The sequence below is a fragment of the Lycium ferocissimum genome, chromosome 1 (assembly GCF_029784015.1).
Source record: "Lycium ferocissimum isolate CSIRO_LF1 chromosome 1, AGI_CSIRO_Lferr_CH_V1, whole genome shotgun sequence".
Taxonomy (NCBI): domain Eukaryota; kingdom Viridiplantae; phylum Streptophyta; class Magnoliopsida; order Solanales; family Solanaceae; genus Lycium; species Lycium ferocissimum.
This window is the reverse complement of record NC_081342.1, coordinates 52,570,671-52,591,355: the sequence shown is the minus strand read 5'-3', so window position 1 is coordinate 52,591,355 and position 20,685 is coordinate 52,570,671.

Here is a 20,685-nt window from a genome sequence, read left to right as displayed (position 1 = left end):
AAAACCTTTATTGAAAAGTCTATCACTTCTTTTCGCTCTTGCAACAATAAGGCAACAGTGCTCTCTAATCCTTCCATATCTGAATGAATTTTAGCTGGGCTCTCTTCCCACTCATCCCCTCTCTCTATCATGTGAATTTAGTTCTCCCCATGTTTTGGGAGCGGATTTGTGTCTACATTTGGTGGTGTTGGTTCTAAGATGAGCTCTCGATTGTCAATCATGTCCTGCAACCTGTGTCTCAGGTTTATGCAATATTCAGTGGCATGGCCAGCTTGGTTAGAGTGATAGGCGCAATTGAGATCTGGCCTGTACCATCGATCAGCGGGGTTAGCAGGTTTTGGTGGGATGGCACTTATTCGCCCGGCATCTCTTAGTTTGGCAAATAGGCTTGTCCTTGATTCTGGCAGAGAAGTGAATGCACTCGTAGGTATTCTTTGAGGCATTTCATAGTTTGCTAGTGGAGGCTGGTTCTGGAAAGTTTGGTTTTGTGGAGCTTGGTTATTAGGTGCTGGCATTCGATAATTTGGTCGTGGGGTTTGGTTGCTCGGTGCTGGTATTTGATAGCTTGGTTGTGGAGTTGAGTAGCCAGATTGTGCGTAGCACACAGTCATTGGGCTATATTGGGGTGAGGTGATTGTGTAGTTGGTTGGTGGAGGTGATTGGTAGCTATCTGGATTTTTGTGGACTATCTCTTTTCCTTGACTTTTTGGACTAGCAGTTCTAGAAACACAAGCTATGTCTTCTTTTTTCTTTTTGCCACTCATGGTGCCCGGCGCGCCTGGCCTGTTTAGTACACTAACAATCCTGCCAGTTTTAAGGCCATCTTCGATATCTTCCCCCACAGCAACTATATCTGCGAAGGAGTTCCCTTCATGGTTATCATCTTATCAAAGCAATCGACTTCTTGGTATCGTATGAATGCGGCTACCAGCTCAGCTTCAGTCATGGGAGGTTGTACCCATGCCGCTTCATCTCTCCAGCGGCTAGCATACTCTCGGTAGGTTTCAGTTGATTTCTGATGAATTTTCTCCAATGAGAAGCGATCAGGCACATTTTCCACATTGAAGCGGAATCTTTCCATGAATGAGCTCGCCATTTCTTCCCATGTTTTCCATCAGCTAATGTCTTGAGAGATAAACCATTCCATAGCCGTTCCTGACAAACTTCGACTAAACAACCTCATGAGCAAGGCTTCATTTCCGCCATTTCCGACCAACTGGTCGCAATAAGCCCTCAAATGGGCTCTGGGGTTGCTCGACCCATTGAAGTGATCAAATTTGGGAATTTTGAAGCCTTCAGGCAGACCCAAGTCTGGGTGGATGCACAAGTCAGAGTACCTCAACCCTTCTTTCTTCTTGGAGCCATGCTCCAGCTCGGCAATCTTCTTGCCCATCTCTTTCTCTATTTTGTCTATTCTGGCTTCGAAGAACATTTCCATATTTTCCAATTCTGGCGAAGAGTCAATATGGGTGACATGCTCTTGAAAGGTGACATTTGGTTGTGTGGGATGAGTCGCTGGAACTCCTGCTGCCCGAGGGGCTTGATAAGCATTTGCGTTTGTTACGCGAGCCGGTGTTTGAAAAGCCGGGGTATGGTGGGAGGAACTCCCCACATGGGTGGTATTTCGGCGTAGTGGAGTCTGGAAGGTGGCCCCAGTTTGGGTTTGAGGAAAGTGATCGGGAATTGGTAAATCCAGATTTGGGAAAGTGGGTGGAGGTCTCCTAGCCTCAGTATTAGTGGTATTTTCTTTCTCGGCCCTTAGGCGGTCCGCCTCTTCTCTGGCCTCAGCCAATTGTCTCATCAGTAGACTGACAGCTTCTTCCAGAGGCATTCCGGCTATGTCCGTGGTTGGGGTACCTTCTACTAAAGCATTTATGTTTGGTGGTGGAGTTTCAGGCATGTTTTCTTCTTGAGGGTTTAAGGACGCTGCGGCAGCTTTTGATCGAGTGACTGGTGCCAGCGAATCGACCCCTGTCTATAAGAGAAAACAACTCAAAAGCTTTCAAGTTAGCGTTAGGCTTAAGCACGAAACACAAAATATCACGTTGTTTGCAGTTTATAGCACATAGAATCATATACTTTGTTTCAACTCCTTGATTGATTCACATTCCAGGGTATTTTGGTCTGGTCTGTGGTAAAAAGTTTGTATGGTTGATTTGCTTCTACCATCCTATACTAAGGGGGATTTTAATTTTTATTATAAAAGGACCGAGTCTTAAATAGACTGCCTACGTATCCCACCAAAGGGAAATCAGGTCCATCCGTAGTTCAGGCATACACAGAAAAGTTTTTCCTATACTACCCGAAACTTAATTTTTATACACTGACCAGGCCTTATATAGGCTTCCCACGTATCCCCAATGGGACATCAGGTCGGCGTGGTTCCATTTACATAAAAAGGGAAAGGGATGCTTTATCTTATTGAAAGCAGTAAAGGGATACTTATGTTTTTCTATCCAACCCTATTAAACAGATCTTCATTGTCTTCTTCCGCCTTCATCTTCTATCCTTGCCTTCCTGCGACAATCCAAATATGGCCTTCATTCACGAGATGTTCTAGTTCGAGCTTGAAGTCCACACATTCTTCAATGTCGTGGCCGGGGCGGCCATGGTGATATGTGCAAATTCTTTCTTCCGAGGATCCTGGGTGACCCTGGTAGGTTTGGGGCACTGCCCTTATCTTTTTCACGCTGCATAGTAAAGAGTGAATCCTGGCATATGACTCCTCAAATTTGGAAAAATCACTTCTCCAGAACCTGACCTTTGATATCCTTTCTGGGTGATTTCTTCTTTGGTCATGAGTCAAGAAAGAGTGGGGCCCCCACAGTTGACTAATCCTCCCCTGATCGATCCATTGGATAAGCTTTCTTTCTAATGCTACGCACTCATTGGCGGTATGCCCTGATTGACCTCGGTGGTAGAGGCATTTTCTGTAACCCATAGAAGGAGCGCATGGTGGCAGCAAGTTTGGGCTTTGTGCGTACACCCCAATGTTTCCCAAAGTTTCCAAAAGTTCTTGTTTTGACAGTTCTACTGGCGCACCCCAATTGTGCGATCTTGTGCCTTTAAGAACAATTGTGCAGGAGACAGGAGGCTCCTCGAATTGGGAGTCGCGTGGATTTCCATAAGTCTTCAGGTTGGGGATAAGTAGTTCGTCTTCTCCATATAGTATGGGGTCAAGCCCTTCTTGTTGGCTAAGTGGGACATAGCTCCCAAGTGGTGCCCCAGGCGCCTTCCCCCATTTCACCCGATTGGCGGGGTGTTGTTTTGTCAGTTCCTCAACATAAGCTAGGAGGGTTTCTGCTTCTTTCATTTTCTCATTGGCCGCCTTAGTAGTTTGCACTGCTTCTTTCATCCTAGCAGTGGCTAAGGCCATTCTTTCATCCCATTGTCGGTTTTTCTCACTTGCTGCTTCTGTGCCCTCGTCATCACTGACTAGGTTGACATAGGGCGAAGTTGCACTCATGCTGTCTGGAGTCTCCATTTCCTATTTAGCAAATCAACCTTTTAAACGTGGATCTAATTTTGTTTTGATGGTTATTTCCTTGGTTTTTCTTTGGGGTAGTGGCCGGAATGTGAACCAATCAAGAATTTTGACAATGTATATGATTTTCCACGGAGAACAGTTATGTCAAATAAGCATTTAGGCAGTATATAACTCGCTTTCCTATACCTCGTTACTCCGAGGCTACTAGCGTATGAAGCAAAATTGTGCCATATGTAAAACAAATGTATCATTCCCCAAAATAAAATCCCAGTGCTTTTCATTAATGATATTCTCCCAAGTGGGATTACAAGGCTTTTAAAGTAAATGCGGTAATCAAGAAAAGTCCATTTCACGGACAGAAATCTGCTCTCTATTATCTCGCGCCCTCTTGGCCCTCCGAAGGGCAATCTGAATGGCTACATGTGCTAGCATCAATGCTGTCCCGATCCATTGACCCCTCTGATTATCCGGTAATGACGACCCCATATCTATGGCTTTCTTAACGAAGGTGTCAAGCCATTCCAAGCTTTTCAATGAAGTATCGGCCTCGTCTGTCAAACTCTCAATTATCTTCTGATCATATTCTATCTGTGCTTGATGATCCATTTCTCTTCCTTCTATTCGTCGTTTCATTCTCCTAACTTGGATTGCATTCGCAGCTTCCCTATCCTTGGGAAATTTGTACAGATATGGTCCTGGAGTGGCAGTGTCAGCTAACTCAGCCCTAAGCCACTCGTAGTAATTTTCATCATGACTTGGGTTGTTTGGATCCTTGTCCAATTCATCTTCTCTTATCACATTCTTCCAATCTTTCTGAGCATCTTTTATACCTTGGATACGTCCTTCCTCATAATCTCGTACAAATTCTCCCATATTACCCACACTTGGAACAACCTGCCTCATGCCAAACTGTCTGAGCACTCTCAATAATGCGTAAGGTCTCATTCCCCTAATGCCCATAAGTGGTAGATATGGACGCCTACGGCTTTTAATACAAACAGTCTTGGAATGAAAATCAGGCACCCTCCATCTGATGTGTTCCTCTCTCAATCTGGAGAAGATGTGGGCCCATCCTTTTTTATCTTGAACCCCGCAAGGCATAGCAGTGACTCTCAAATCATCCTCTCTTAGGGCCGGATCTCGGCGAGTAGGTAAGCCATTCCTATCCAAATGTTTAAGTATCCACCATTGGACTAGGAGGTTGCACCCTTGGAAGTAGTAGTAATGGTCATGACATTTTCCCAAAGCTCGATATATGTCTGATAGAATAATAGGGGTGATGTCAAAATATTTGGTAACCCCATTCGTTGTGACTCCCCTAAGAATAGCATGGGCAACAAAGACAACACGGGTGTCAATAGCTAGGGAGGCGTTTTGCGGGAATACCATGGTCCCTAACAGGCAAGTGATAAATGCTAGTGTTCGGTTGGCTTCCCAGGATTGGGGTGATGAAAACTCAAGGATATAGTCCTTGTACCCCTATTTGGATGCATACCTCCCATATAACTCTCTGAAGGCTATAGTGGGTCCCTGCGCCCAATCGGCTTTGTTGACAGCAAACATGTCTTTGATTTCTTTTGGGGTAGGCTTGTGAGGGATAAGGATATTTTGTGCTGGTTTCTTTTTAGATCTGTTAGCACTTCCTACACTTTCCAGAACATCTCTAATTTCTTCTAAAGTGGGAGTCATCTCTATTTCTCCGAATCTGAATACCATTCTGTCATTGTCCCAATATCCAGTAATGATCTCTAGCAAACCCGGATCCCCAATCATATTCATCAATGAAGGCAAATGCCCTACACAACTCTTAATTTCTTTCTTCTGATTGTTAGGCAAACCCTTCCACCATATCACTAAACATGGTGGTGGACCCACAACCATGTCGAACTGCACATCATGAGACATCTGCAAGACAAAACGTTGTTAGTTCCCCGCCCCCGGGAACAACAATCTGTTTCACACTTGGCACAATAATGCTTCCAAATAGCAAATAGTGGGATGCAGTGTCTTTCGATTTTTACCCCGTCTGAACACAGTAAGGTGTCTTTCCTGTCCGATTTAGGTAGGTCTGAGATACCCAAACCGGTCTATGGTCGGTATGTGCTATATCAGTAAGGATTTGGCTTTGCTCTACGCTAATTATTCTAGAGTGGTTTTCAAACGAATGACATAGGTTACCCAAGCGGACTAGCTGGGGATGGGTTCTCTAAGGCTGTGGGATGACCGCATACCCACTCGACCTTAGAGACCTCCAAAGAATATATTAAAGGTTTTTTAGTGAAGGTATGACCGCAGCTCATCCCGCGTCGTCACCCTTGGAACAAAATGTAAAATAAATGCCAGGAGTGGCGGAGTATGCATGCATGAATGATAGTTATATTTTGCGGAAATTTAAACACATAAACAATTTATATCACATAAACAATTTACATCACATAAGGCAAACAATATTGGAACCCTTATGGTTAGAACCTTAGATTATCCCCAGCGGAGTCGCCATCTGTAGCGGGCGTTGGGAATTTCTAAGTTTAACCGACTCACACATACCTCATAAAAGGAGGGAGGTGTCCCGGGGAAGTACGGTTGTGAATCGTACCGGGAAAGTCAGAAAAACTCACCAACCACTTAATGGTGCTCTAAAGAATATATTTTAGAGTCGCCACCTAATTTTTAAGAAATTAGGAAAACCAGTTCGAAAAGGGTTCATTTAAAATAGTTACGTTACGACTATCCTAAAAGAAACCTAATCTACCAAAGTCTGGGTAAGGGTTCTGGTGATCTCCCGAGGAAGGTGTTAGGCACCTCGGTATTAAGGATCCGCTCAATTGCGGTTTACCTACGGGTTCTAATGGCTTACCTTATGATTATAAATTGTTTTGGACATAAATTGCTTAAGTCTAGATTTCCGCAATAAAAGTATTCATTTCATGCAAAGGTTTATTTTTTAAGAAATCGTCGAAGTATAGTTCCGCTCAAAATTGAGCATAGGTGTCGGACTTGAACACCTAAGCTAATACCTAAAGGCTCTTAGCCTAGGTAGGACTCCACGTAAGTCCACCCAAAAATAATTTTTTTTTTAAAGAAGGAATTTTAAGTTATGAAAATAGTTTTATGAAAATAGTTTTAACATATACCATATATATACCGTAATAATATGTTATTCATTATTATTAATCTACCAATTGTATTCTTTATCTAACCAAATTTTAATCTTATATTTTTTTTTTACATATTTACATAAGTTCTTAATATCAAAAATTAGTCCGTAAGTTTAAAACGGTCCAAAAACGGTCCCAAACAGTTCAGTCCCAAATTTTCAATAATGTCAATTTAGCCCAGCAATCTTCTCAAATACGGCGTCTTAAGTCCCAAAGTCTCAATCCATTTTTATCCGATTTTACACAAGTTCGAATTCAGTTTTTTTTTTTTTTTTAAATCAACTTGGCAACTCTAAATTATGTGACAATCATATAAGGGTTCCAATAAATTGAGTTTAAAAGCGCAAATATAAATTTAAATTGCATAACGTAAAGAGTAAGGATTTTGGGCCAACTAAGCCCAAACGAAGGTATTATGCAAGTTTGTCCCTAAGTCCATACGTATGCTCCATTTTGCTCCGGATTCGTTTGACTCGATCTAGATACGTTAGTGGGCCTCGTTGGGGCCCACCAACGGGTTTTGGATGGACAAAATAAAATGGGTATGCACAATATTAGTATACTAATCAACATAACTAAGAACTAAAATAATTACAAAGCCAAAAAATTACATTGACTTGGGCCAGGCCCACATTAACAACCAAAGTTATAAAAAATATCGTAAAAGAGAAGCCCAAAGCAGAGCCCAAAACTGAGTGCAAAACGCATAAAGAAGTCTAACGGGTCAAAGGAGATGCAGCCCAGAATCAAAGGCCCAAATTACAACTTTCCCAGATTTCCAATTAAGTGTAAGACCCAGGTTATACACAAGATATACCTCAAATATACACACTTAGGAGAGCAAAACAGTGTTGCATACCCTCTATATACTTGATATATACTTCATTTTTATAACCAAATTTTATTCCCAGAGCTATAACTACACCAAAGCCTCCAAACACTTCAATTTTAAGCTTGATCCTAGACTTGTAGTTGGTTTTAAAGTCGAACAAATTTCCATAATTACATTAATGTTGCTAAGTGGTCTAGCCAATCTCATAAGGATTTCAAAGAATCCTCTAACTCAAATTAAACTCTAAAACCATCCCTTAGAACAAGTTGATGAAGACTCGACTCAAATAATTCAAGGAAGGAAGAAAACAACAGCTTAATAATACAGAAATCCCAACAGGTCTGAGTAACGTGACTTAAACTATATGGTCATATGAGTGTCAGAATAGAATAGGAGCAAGTAGCAACAATGAGCAAATAGGAAGTGCAGAACAATCAGATTAGTTAATGCAAAGATGAGGTACAAATGGGCAACAAGACACAACACTAACTCCTACTTGGGTTTCAACAGAATCAATGAGCAATAACAAGTAAGATAGAGGATTGGCCTGACTAAAGAATTCATTTGTTACTAAGAGGGATTTTGTTTCTGGGGTCATTTAAGCCATATTTCTCACTTAGGCAAGTTACAGGATCAAGCAACAAGGCACTGAGTTATTTTAGGCTAGTTTTAGCTTTTAGCAAGTTCAAATATTCAAAGGACAAGTATGCAGGTTCATCAAGTATAGTTAAGCCTAATTATGGCCAAAGGGAAAAGTTCAGACAAAGGCATTTAATAGTTAAGGAGTTCCAAAAGCATCAAAGAAGGAATGTGATACTAACTTAGGTCTTTTAACAATGTATCAGTCATGGTTCAGTTTTAAAAAAAAAAAGTGAATAGCGATCAAAAATACATAATAGGTAGTCTCAGGCTACACAGGTAAATGTCAGAAGGGAGATGTATCGCAAAAGCAAGTGTCACACTCAATCCTTTGAAATAGCTTCAGCGTTAGTTTAAAATCCCCACACTTAGGCCATTAGGTGATCATACCAGTCAAAGAGAACCAAGAAGACTATAAGCAATATCAGTATCAAATGCAAGTTGCTAATGACATACAAACATGGATATGAAAAACAGGCTGTCAAAATGGGACAGAGCAATGATCCTCAACTCACAAACAAGTGAAAAACCAACAGGTTAGCCACCCCCAGACCCGATTATTCCAGTTTCAAGCAAACAATTTTTAGGAAAAAAGGAGAGTCTTCAACATACCAATTTTAAAAAGAAAGTTTGAAACCATTTTACAAGTTCATGTGACAAAATAGGAAGAACAACAGCCTCAGATTATGAAGATGAGCTCAACATGAGCATGACAAGCAAAGGTTTAGATCAAGTTCAGAACAACTAAGGCAACACTGAATTTCAAAACAAGAGATAATTCCAGATTTTAAGATCATTTCAAGTGCACAACAGCCCTTAAAGGGTACTCCCAGATCAAGCATATATCAGGCTCCCAATTCAGCTTTCAAAGCCAATAATAAACTTACAGAATACAACAACATGCCTAGGTAACTGGACAATCAAGAGGGGAGGAGACTTGTAAACACAAAAGAGATCCTACACACAACATAGTTAAGCAAAACAACCTCTTTTTCTTTTATAACAGATTCTAGGTAAAACATTGGCAATACACACAAATGCAAGAAGTGAGTTTTAAGACTTCACAGATTCCTCCCCCTGGAAATTTCAAAACCTTATCCTTTTTTTTAAAGGATGTTAAACCATTATAGGTGATTCAAAATTAACAAGTGCTGAAAAAGATTAACTTTAACCTTCAAGACTTAGACTTTAATAGATTTCTAAAAGAAGAAATTTAAACCTTTTATAGTAGAGTCAACCTGAGACCATATCTAGGATCAAAAACCACATCAAAAAATTAAACTAGTAGATAAAATAGATCCATGATTAACACACAGAACCCTCTTCACAATGTGATGATCAGAAATCACAAGCACAAGACTAAACACTTAAATTTTAATGAAGAAGTACCATATAGAAAAGCTGGAAACTCAAACAACTTAATACAAACAAAATCAAAACCCAAACCCCATTCTTTATCCTATTTAGTTCTAAGGTTCCAGAAAGAAAAACAACAATCAAAGCTTCAACAGGGTTCAGAAAACAGAATTAATCACATTATTACAACTTAACATTGTTAACATTATATTACCAACTAACTAAGGCAGGAATATATCTCAATTAGTGAAATAGAGTTCCAAACACATATTTAAACAACAAGGCATTTATTTGAACTCATATGAAAACTGAACTGAAATAATAAAACAGGAATATTACCTCTTGCAAAGGCAACCTAAAGATCAAAATGGGGGGGGGGGTATTGAATTGACTCTTCAAACACCAACACTTAACTCCTTAATGACAAGCCCTTTCTTCTTCAAAATTTATGTATTCTCTATATATAAAGTAGCTAGTAGTATATATATATTATGGCTTTTTTGGTAAAATGGTATATCTAGTATGTCAGTGGTATGCTTATATATATGTATGGTATTTTATAGGCTAGAACACTTAGTGTTGTTTTCAACTTTAGGAATTTTTTTCGGAAAAAAGAAAAAAAAAAAAGAAAAAAAAAGAGACCATCTGCAGTCATATGGCTTGCTATTTATAGCAATCAAATAGGGTTTAGGGATAGAAATGGGAGACAAGCAATTATCCTAACCGAAATTTCCCCCAAATCTTACCCCATATTCAAAAAAAAAAAAAAATCAAAATTCCCCTAAAGGACAGGCCCCTTCTCAGCAAATATTCCCAAATGTACTATTATCCTAGCAGAATTTTTAGACCTCAGCATATACAAACAAGAAAACAACCATATTGTACCAGAATTTATCCCAAAAATCCCATAAAATTAGGAGATAGTACACTAGTCATTAAAATAGGTACAAATAACGTAAACAAAATGTACTAATAGATAGAAACCCTTCTAAATTCGTACTAAACGCGAACCCTAAGGAATTCCCCCTAAACCCCTTCAAATTTGTGTTGAGTAGCACAAGATGGCTAGAAGTTCACGACTTCACCCATGGCATCCTCAACACTTGAAAGGATTCGGGTAACACCCTTAGTAGGGTTAATTTTAGGAATAAAAATGCACATTAAAGCAAATAAAACACGGCAATTAATAGAACGAGAGAATGGGGATGAAAACCCGGCAAAATTAGGCACGACCATGTAAGTGGTGGCGAATTGAGCCCACAAGCAAACCCTATACACATCGCCCATATCGCCATTGAAGGGTTAGAGGTCATGAGCATAAACGAGCAAACAAAAAATGGGACCGAAGTTTCTCTTTTGCAACTTTGGTCCCTCATTAAATATATACCCCCCCCCCCCCCCCCCCTTTTAAATTTTTTAACAAATTTAAAAAAAAAAAAAAAAACTTGAGTTTAAAACATAATTTAAAAGGCCCTTTGTATACAAGTTAAATGAAAATACACAATTTCATGAAACTATGTATTTATATAAAACTAACTCATAAGTTCGTATGTATAAAAAATAAAGTTCATAATACGTCGTTTTGAAATACGAGCCTGCTATTGACATAGTTCCGGATAATATTTAAACATGCAAAAAAATTCGGTCAAAATGAACCATAATTCGTACATTGTTTTAATTAACAATTTTCCTTAGCTAGACGGAACAAGATGTGTATCTTCTTTTCAAATCACATTTGTGAAAGTAAATAACTCGTAATTTCTTGTAATTGTTAATCTTTATGAAAAAATAATAATTGAATGTTAATTTTTGCAATTTTCTCGGGATTTTTGAATTTTCTCATTTTCTAAAGGCATCCTCACCCCGTCTTAGACTCGGGAAATATGAAAATTTAAACTATACGTCTTACACGGTGAAGATTGGGTGTCAACAACCAGACCCTGGGTGTATTCCTTATTTCTGCACTTTCTTCTATATTATTATCGTAAGACTTATGTGCATTATTCTCTTTCGCTTAATTGATTTATTTATTTATGTCTTTACTATCGTTGGGTTGAGGGTTCTCTTACCGAGGTGGGAAAAGTAAGTGCCCGCACGACTTTGCCAAAATGGGTTGTGACAGAAAAACCCAGTGGGAAAAAGCCTAGTGAAGGAAAAAGAGTACACACATCTTGTAATACGCATTGAGGGCTGCCTCATTAAAAACCTTACCAAGAAAACCCAATTGGGACAAAACCTTGGTTAAGGGAAAAAGAGTACAACACGTATTTGCTCCCTCTGATAAGAACTTCAATCCAAATGTTTGAGTCTTCGCATTTCAATCTTGTGCACCATCTTCTCGAAAGTTGCAGTTGGTAGAGACTTAGTAAACAAATCAGCCATATTATCACTTGAACGAATCTGTTGCACATTGATATCACCATTGTTTTGGAGCTCGTGTGTGAAGAACAATTTTGGTGAAATTTGCTTTGTCCTATCTCCTTTGATGAATCCTCCCTTCAATTGAGTAATGCATGCTGCATTATCTTCATGTAAGATTGTGGGTATTTTGTCACATATCAAAACCACACTTTTCTCGAATGAGATGTATCATTGACCTCAGCCATATAATTTCTCAGCTTGCTTCCTGAATTGTTATTATCTCAGCATGATTTGATGAGGTAGCTATGATAGACTGCTTTGTAGATCGCCAAGATATGACAACACCCCCACATATAAACACATAGCCTGTTTGAGATATGGCTTTATGTGGGTCAGATAAATACCCTGCATCGGCATAACCAACAAGATCAGGACTGCAATTGTTAGAATAAAATAAGCCCAAATCGATAGTCCCTTTTAGATACCTCAATATATGTTTAATTCCATTTCAGTGTCTCCCTGTAGGAGAACAACTATATCTTGCTAACACATTAACTGAAAATTATATGTCAGGCCTTGTTGTATTGGCAAGATACATTAGCGCACCAATTGCACTAGGATATGGTACTTCAGGACCAAGAATTTCCTCATTCTTTTCTTGAGGTCAGAACGGATCTTTATTCACATCAAGTGATCGAACAACCATGGGAGTACTTAATGGATGTGCTTCATCCATATAAAATCATTTTAACACTTTTTCTGTATAGGCAGATTGATGGACAAAGATACCATTTGTCAAATGTTCAATTTGCAAACCAAGGCATAATTTTGTCTTTCCAAAATCTTTCATCTCAAATTCCTTCTTTAAATAATCAATTGCCTTTTTGAGCTCTGCAGGAGTTCCAATAAGGTTTATGTCGTCAACATATACAGCAAGTACAACAAACTCCAATATTGTTTTCTTTATAAAAACACATGGGCAAATGACATCATTTATATAGTCTTCCTTCAACAAATACTCACTAATACGGTTATACCACATGCGTGCGGATTGTTTCAGACCATACAATGATCTTTGCAATCTGATTGAATACATTTCTCGAGTCTTTGAACTACATGCTTTGGGGATCTTAAATCCTTCAGGGATTTTCATGTATATTTCGTTTTCAAGTGATCCATAGAGATAGGCTGTAATCACATCCATCGAATGCATCTCAAGTCTCTCATGGACAGTGAAACTAATGAGATAACGTAACATTATTGCGTCCATGACAGGTGAGTACGTCTCTTCATAATCGACACCAGGCCTTTGTGAAAATCGTTGTGCAACAAGGCGTGCCTTATATCTTTGTATCTCATTTTTCTCATTTTTTTTCCGCACAAAACCCATTTATAACCAACAGGTTTAATACCATTAGGTGTTTGGACTACAGGTCCAAAAACTTCCCATTTGGTAAGCGAGTTTAGCTCTGATTGAATTGCCTCTTGCCACTTTGGCCAATCACATCTTTCTCGGCATTCTTTAACAGATTGGGGTTCAAGATCCTCACTATCTTGCATAATTCTTGTTGCAACATTATAAGCAAAGAAATAATCCACATTTATTTTCAATCGATTCAAATTAGTCCCAACATCAATTGGATTAATTGATAATTCCTCATTTTCTTGAGTCTCAGGCTCATTGATTTCTTCAAGAATATCAGTATTGTTCAAATCTTGAGTTTCTTTATGGGGTTCTTTCGTAGTGTCATCTTGACCATTTATTTTTCCTTTTCTAGGATTTCGATCCTTAGAACCCAATGGTCTACCACGCTTCAGGCGTGCTTTGGACTCACTTGCTATGACACTAGTAGATGGTCCTAAAGGGATATCAATGTGAATTGGGACATTCTCTACAGGGATATGTGATTTGATAATCCTTTTCACATCTGTAAAAACGTCTGGCATTTGATTTGCTATTTTCTGCAAGTGAATAATCTTTTGGACCTCTTGCTCACAAATAAAAGCACGTGGATCAAGATGAGACAACGATGGATTATTCCACAAAATTTCCCTTTTTATTTCACTATTCTCTCCCCCGAATTTTGGGAAAGTTGTCTCATCAAATCGACAATCTGCAAATCGAGCAGTGAACAAATCTCCTGTTAATGGTTCAAGGTAGAGATAATGAAGGGCGATTCAAACCCAACATATATTCCTAATCTTCTTTGGTGACCCATCTTGGTGTGATGTGGTGGTGCTAAAGGCACATATACCGCACATCCAAAAATTATTAGATGGGATGATGTATTAGGTTCTTGACCCAAAACCAATTGCAACGGAGAAATTTATGATAATTTGTCGGTCTTAGACAAACAAGTGTTGCTGCATGCAAAATAGCGTGACCCTAAACAGACGTGGGCAACCCCTTTTTCATAAGTAATGGTCTTGTAATCAATTGCAGACATTTAATTAATGACTCTGCGAGACCATTTTGAGTGTGAACATGAGCTATAGGATGTTCAACTCTTATTCCAATTGATTAACAATAATCATTAGATGCTTGGGATGAAAATTCTACAGCATTATCAAGGCGAGTAGACTTTATCAGATTATCAGGAAACTGTGCCCGTAATCGAATTGTTTGTGCCAATAATTTCACAAATGCCAGGTTGCCAGATGACAGTAGGCACACATGAGATCATCTGGAAGAAGAATCTATTAGGACCATAAAATATCTAAATGATCCACTAGGTGGGTGAATAGGTCCACAAATATCTCCATGTATACGTTCCAAAAATTCAAGTGATTCAAACCCAACTTTTATAGGTGATGGCCTTATAATTAACTTGCCTTGGTAACAAGAAGGACAAGAAAATTCATTAAAAGAATCTTCAGGTTCTTTAATGGATGCCCATTTGAATTTTCTATAATTCGCCTCATTATTATATATCCAGGGTGTCCCAGTCAATCATGCCAAAGTACAAACGTATTGGAGTCAGTAAACTTCTAATTTACGACAGAGTGTCCCTCAATCACATCAAAAATATAAGCCGAAGACAAAAAACTTTTCGAACAACTTTCTAGCCAGAGACATCCTTGGTGATACCAATATATTCAAGATCCATCTCATCCATTGTTTTAATGTGGTATCCATTTTGACGGATATATTTAAAACTTAATAAGTTCCTTTGGGACTTAGGAGAGAACATAGCATCATTTATAATAAGTTTTGTTCCCTTAGGCAAAATTATGGTGGCTTTTCCAGAGCCTTCAATCAAATTAGTACTACCATAAATGGTATTAACATTTGCCTTACCCATAAGTAAATGAGAAAAATAATTTTTGTCTTTGAATATCGTGTGTGTAGTAGCAGAATCAATCAAACAGATGTCTTCATAACTGAATTTTAATCTAAGCTTACTCTCTGTTCTTCATAACTGAATTTTAATCTAAGCTTACTCTGAGAGTTATCCATATCTTCAAATGGAATGACATACACAAGGTAAAATAAATACTCTATCAAATATTAGTGCTTCCCATAAAAAGAAATACAAACCAATAATATTGTACACACAACTGAAACTTTACTCCAATATAACGTTTCAATTTAATAATCCAAACCAATAATCACGTAGGCATGTTGTCTAATTTACAAGGTCAATGTAATAATTTAATGTTACATTCCAGTGATACCCATTAATTTCCTTATTAAAATTATTTGCAGACTGATCAAGTAGTAGTTAAGTCGAATTAATATCAACCACACATAGTAAACAAGTCATTTAATGGGTTAGATAATATTAGACATACGATAATTCAAGAGTAGTATTTCAAAGAACAACAATGACATGAGACGTGATGTAATGAGAAATAGGTCCTCTGCCAAGAAAAGTTTTCATCATGTAACAGTACTCTTCTCATATTCTTAACTATTAGTAAATAAAATATATATAATTCACACTCTAGATAATCAATGCATGTCCTTTTTTAGTCTACCAGAACATGATGCCCCATTTTTTTCCTAATCAAATGTTTACGGCATTACAATTTAACATAAATATTACGTGGGACCCAATTCCTCACTTTCAATGAAAATTACTCTTTTCTAGTTCATACTTCATACTATAAATAACAAAGAAGTTAACCAGTGATCCCTCCTCCTCTTTTTTTTTTTCAACGAAACATTCAGAAACAAAACACCAAAACTAGTATTATCTAATAAAAACATAATGAAAAAATTTCATTAATAACTAACTATAATAATATGACTAGACTAATTAATGCTAATTGAAAAGCTAGTACTCATGTAAACGACTATTGTTACATGATCATTTATTCACTAGTTACTACGACTAGAAAAAATTAAAATAAAACTACTCAATCACCTCTAACAACAGATCCATCACCAATCAAGTGATCTATCTTTCCTTCAGGGTGCTCAAAGAAATCTGCTACATCCAAGTGTGTGATGTCAACTTGATTTTCAGAGATAAAATTAGCTTCGGGATTTTTCTCTTTCCTTTTCATTGATGCCTGATAAAGCTCAACCAAGTGCTTCGTCGTACGACAGGTACGTGACTAGTGTCCACTTTCACCACATCAATAGCATTATTTTCTGAGCCACGTGCTTCTGGCACTTCATGCCTATCATCCATTTTTTCCCTCTCTGGTAGTGTTTCTTCTTTGATGAATGATTAACACCAAGAGAAGAATTTCTTCCTTGACCATTATCACGACCACAACCATGAACACTATCACGAGGACGACCATGACCACGACTAGGGCCACGACCTTTTCCACGCCTAGAGTAGTGGGCATACACCTCAATCACTTCGGGGAATGGTGCAGCGCTAGTAGGCTGATTCTCTTGATTTTTCATCAGCAAATCATTGTTTTGTTAAGCCACAAGAAGATGAGCAATCAAATCACAATATTTTGTGAAACCTTTCTCTCGATATTGCTGCTGCAGGAGCACATTCGAGGCATGAAAGGTGGAGAACGTCTTTTCCAGCTTATCAGAATCACTAATTGTCTCTCCACATAGTGTCAATATAGAAGTAATTCTGAACATCTCAGAATTGTACTTCGTAACTGACTTGAAATCTTGTAGCCTTAGATTGATCTATTTGTGTCGTGCTTTTGGGAGGAAGACCATCTTCAGGTGGTTATACCTTTCTTCCAAGTTTTTCCATAAAACGAGTGAATCCTTAATAGTAAGATATTCAATCTTCAGGGCCTCATCAAGGTGATGACGCAAGAATATCATAGCCTTGGCATTTTCTTGGTTGGATGCTTTATTTTTTTATTTAATGGTGTCTCCAAGACCCATAGCATCCAGATGGATTTCAGCATGTAGCACCTATGATAGATAGTTCTTGCCCGAAATATCAGGGGCAACAAACTCAAGTTTCGTGGGGTTAGCCATAAAATAGAGATAAGAAAAATAGTACCTTAGCCTTTGAAAATTTCTTTAGACGGTATAGTCTTGTGCTGATAATATGTTATAAAAGAAATGCACCAATTATAAACTAAAGCTCCAAAACTATTGACACAAGAACTGAGAGAGAAGTAGGAAGCTTTTATTCTCTATGTTTCTAGTCTATTATTCATAAGACTATGACACTCTTTTTATACTGTACAAAAGCGTTCTTCAAACTATAAGAATTAATGTCAACATTTAATTGATATATGAATGGCCAAGAAAGGTTACAAAAAGGACATCCCCATTCAGTTGATTTATAACAAAATACTTTTCTAGGGAGTGCTTTACCCAAAAAAAAAAAAAAATTCAATGCGAATTGGGATTAGTCCTTCAACTTCTCCTTCAGCTCCCTCAACTCAGCAGGTGCAATCCTGTAAGGAGGAATAGATATTGGCTGAGTATCTGATAAGATATCGATAGCAAAGTCAATCTCTCGCTCTGGCGAAAGGCTTGGAAGCTTGTCTGGGAATAGATCTGAAAACTGATTAACCACTGGAACAGACTGAAGAGCCAGTGACTCTGCCTCTGCATTCTGAACTCGAACTATATGATAAATACAACCTTTTGCGATCATCTTCTTTGACTTGAGATAGGAAATAAAGCTACCTCTCAGCGAAGCTGTATTACCTTTCCATTCCAAAGACTGGCTCTCCTAGAAACTGAAACCGAACGATCTTTGTTATGCAATTAACATTAGCATAACAAGAATCCAACCAGTCCATACCATAATAACGTCAAAGTCCACCATGTCTAACTCAACCAACTCAGCTACGGTATGACGATTACCGACTATAACTACATAACCTCTGTATACCTATCTAGCTATCACGAGATCACCAACAGGTGTAGACATCTCAAAAGATCTAATCTAATTGGGTTTTATCCTAAACTTACAAGTAATAAAAGGAGTGACGTATGATAAAGTAGAGCCTAGGTCTATCAATGCATACACGTCAGGGGAGAAGACTGAGAATATACCTCTAATAACATCCGGTGACGACTCAAGATCCAGTCGACCAACCAAAGCATAAATGTGGTTCTGAGGACCGCTCGAACTAGATGATCCACCTCTGCCTCTACCACATCCGGCTGGTGTCTAAGAACCCTGCCCAGGAGGGCGTACCGATGACGAAGAACCAGCTGCAGATCCTGTCGGTTGAACTACACCTCCACCACCTCTCGACGGATAATCTCGCATAATGTGGCCTGGCTGACCACAGGTATAACACACATCTGAACCCAAACGGCACTGTCCACCGTGCAACTTACCACACTAAGTACATCGAGGTAGAGATGGGCTCATATGGCTAGAACCACCTCTGAACTGGGAACTGGAAGCCCTGGAACTCTGCCTGGCTCAAAATAAGTAGGTCTATCAAACCTCGGTCCTGGTAGCTATGAAAGGCGCACTAGCCGCTGAATAGGCTGAACGCCTAGAGAACTGCTGTCTATGACCACCCCGGTACTCACCAAAAGACCCAGAAGATCTAGCTCTCTTGCTCTGACCCCTATCACGCTCTCGATCAGCTCGCTGCTGCTGCTTCCTCTCCTTTAAACCCTGAGCATATGCCTGAATACGAGAGATATCCATACCTCTCCTGAAGTGAGGCCATCATGAAATCGTTAATCAAATGCAGCCCAAGTCTAATCACAAATCAGTGTACTCGATTCAGCTACAATCGTGGGAGCATACCTGGCTAGTGAATTAAAGAGAAGACTATACTCCCAAACACTCATATTCCCCTAGTGTAAATTCAGAAACCTATTAACTCGAGCCCATCGGGCCTCTGCTGGCAAATAGTGTTGAAGAAAAGCCTCTGTGAACTCCTTCCATACAGCTGGGAGTGCATTAGCCCCTCTAGACAACTCTCAAGTCTCATACCACTGGACAACGACATCTCACAAATGGTAGGAAGCCAACTCTACTGACTTAGTGTCAGAAGCATGCATTACCCTCAATGTCCTCAACATCCGATCTATAAAATTCTGCGGGTTCTAATTTGGTTTTGATCTAAAGAATACTGGAGGATCCAAATTAATGAAGTCTCGAACCCTAGAAATAGCAGCCCTGTCAACATAACTAGTATCCGTACCCTGACGCTGGGCCTGAGCGGCCACTAACTGAGTCAGTAACCGAATAACATCTCGCATCTTCTGGCATGATGCATCATGTGGAGGAATTGGAGGTACTGTAGCTGCAGCCCTTCTGGGGTCCGCTAAAACGGAAGGGCTCTGAGAAGACTGAGATGGGGCCTCACTGTGGGACTCACCCTAGCCCGCTTCTACTAGTGGCACCCGACTGGTAACCTCATCTGTAGCAGCCTTTCTTCTCTGTCTAGCTGAAGCTCTCCTCATCAAAGGCATCACTGAAATCACAGTACGTTATTAGAAAAGAAATCATGTTAGTACAGCTCTCACGCACGATCTAAGATAAGAAAGAAAAATGCCAGCAACCTCCTGTTTATAAGTGTGGTGCACAACACACCATAAACAAGACTCTTCTAGACATGACTTGTAGACAACCCTAGGACACAACTTCGCTGATACTAAGTTTTTCACAACCAAAATTGGAGGGCCATGACAGGCACCCGGGCCCTATCTGTCGAGCACCACTAATCATGCTTTCATAACATAATCATAAACAAGAGTAGACCTCGAGGGTCATCAAATGGAAATCTACTGCATCATAAGAGAAATATGCTAAAAAGGGGATGAGCCCGAAAAGACATACTACAAAACTATGCTGGACAAAACTATACAGGGCGACAAGACCATCATGAATACTATGCAGCAAAAATATAGGCCGAGGGGGCCATACAATGTCTAACTATACCATGACTGTCTACAAGTCTCTACTGAAGTATACGACATAATAAGGTCGGTGCAGGACCCCGCCATACCCGTATGTACACAAAAGTATAACGTACCAAAAACACAACAGTAACTCCCGAGCAAGAGGAGTGCTCCACTGTCAGCTTAATAGCAACCTACAGGGACAGATCGTCAACCTGTCTACCTGAACCTGTAAGCATGAAACGCAGTGCCCCTAGAAAAAAGAGGTCAGTGCGGATAAAATACTGAGTATGGAAGACATGAACGGAACATGAAAGAGACATAACAATACATAGGATAAAAGATATGCAACCTATATGTCTGAATTGCCTCTGAGGGCCAATACATAAATACCATGTATGCATGCATAGAGTCATACATATATATGCGTATATAATGCCCGTCAAGCCTCCGTGGGAATCCCATCCTATCATATCGGCCTCTGTGGGCATCATTATCATCATCATCGTCATCATGTGACCAGCTGATCAGGTGGTAGTGCGTATATAACGCCGTCACCTTCCCCATACCCCATATATAATACATAATATACATG